This window comes from Mastomys coucha, unplaced genomic scaffold (assembly GCF_008632895.1).
Source record: "Mastomys coucha isolate ucsf_1 unplaced genomic scaffold, UCSF_Mcou_1 pScaffold17, whole genome shotgun sequence".
NCBI lineage: Eukaryota > Metazoa > Chordata > Mammalia > Rodentia > Muridae > Mastomys > Mastomys coucha.
In genome coordinates, this window is record NW_022196899.1 from 12037262 (window position 1) to 12038913 (window position 1652).

Consider the following 1652-nt stretch of genomic DNA (forward strand, 5'->3'; position numbering starts at 1 on the left):
ATTTAGATCACTTGTTAGAAAGAATTATAATGCTCTCATGCCTAAAATCTTCCCATTAAAGAAAAAAATGAGAGTTTTATCCTATCTTCACATCAGAGAGTCAAGGACATAATCATTTCCTTTTCTGGCTAGGATTTCATAATGTGGAGTTCAGAAAGCAGAGCATGGGAATCTATTACATCAATACTCTGAAACTACATAGGCACAACGACACAGGAAAATCATGCAGTCGCCTGAGTAGTGATTTCTAGTTCCATAAAATGATGATGAATCCTTATACCCAGACTACCTCTGATAATTAATTCTATTTGGTGAATTGTTATATATGTTAATGAACTAATATAATCTCTCATGACATTTGGGATGAATTTCGAAGTGTAGTTATGACAGCATCTCCACTTTTTCCTCTTCTTCCTCCTCCTCTTCTCCTCTTCTCTCCTTCTCCTTCTTTTAAATAATATCAAGATTTTTTTTTAGCCAAGATATTTTCAAGTTAACCAAAAATTCTATGACAAATTAATTACAAAATGCATTTTTTTTACCTCAGCAAGGTTTTTCCTGTCTTATTTCTTTTAAAAATGCATTCAATAGACACTAAGGAGACCTTTCTAAATTCAAAAGTCTACTGAGATGTTGCAAAATGCATACCACCCCAGCACAGCAGTTGGACAGACCCTTCTTATAGATGCTTGTTTTCAAAACAGGCTATGTGAGGCTACCAGGACATGGGGTATCTTCTGCATATGCCATCACATGGGTAGAAAACCAAGATACCCAATGGACATCCCACTGTCTGTGGGCACACTGTAATGACAGGCTGACCCCTTGTCCATTAAATACGCCACAGAATAAATATACCACAGAATAAATATGAGACATACTTATGGACAATGAGAGATATCCTCTTCTGAACGACACTGGAAAGAGTTGGCCATCTGAACCTACAGATTTCACACCAATGATTTCATCCAACTGTAGATGAAAAGGCCTTCCAAGAGCTGGAGGGATGGACAACTAGGAAAAGCACTAGCCATGCATGTGTAAGTGCTAGAGCTAAGGGACCTGGTGCCCATGTAAGTGTGGCAGCCCACATGTAATCTCAGCACAAGGGAGACAGAGATAGGGCATCCTCAGAGCAAACTAGCTAGCTAGACAGCCAAACTGAAGAGTTCCAGATTCAGTAAGAGACCTTAATATATGTATATATCATAGAAAGCTATTAATGAAGATGAGCTCTATCAACTTCTGGCCTCTACACACCCATGCACACGTTGTACACATTGCACCCCCCCTAGATAACATACAAAGAATTCTACCTATATATACAGGCATTTTTGTTGTCATAACCCATAAACTGTGCAGGGTTATAGCAGTTTGTTATTACAACAATAACATGCTAGGAGAGGGTATGGATAATACAAATAGATAAAGGTATATGAGAGGGTTGTGTAAAACTACAACATTTCCCATAAAGAATTAGAGTATTTGAAGAGTTTGGTGTCTTTGGGTGTCCTATGACAAGTTACAAGTAGACATCACGGGATGAGAATATGAGTCTAACTATATATGCGTAAATCATGAATCTTCCATAACCCTTGAACTAATTCCCTTCCTCACAATATGTGTTTCTAAGTAATATGTCTTGAATCAGT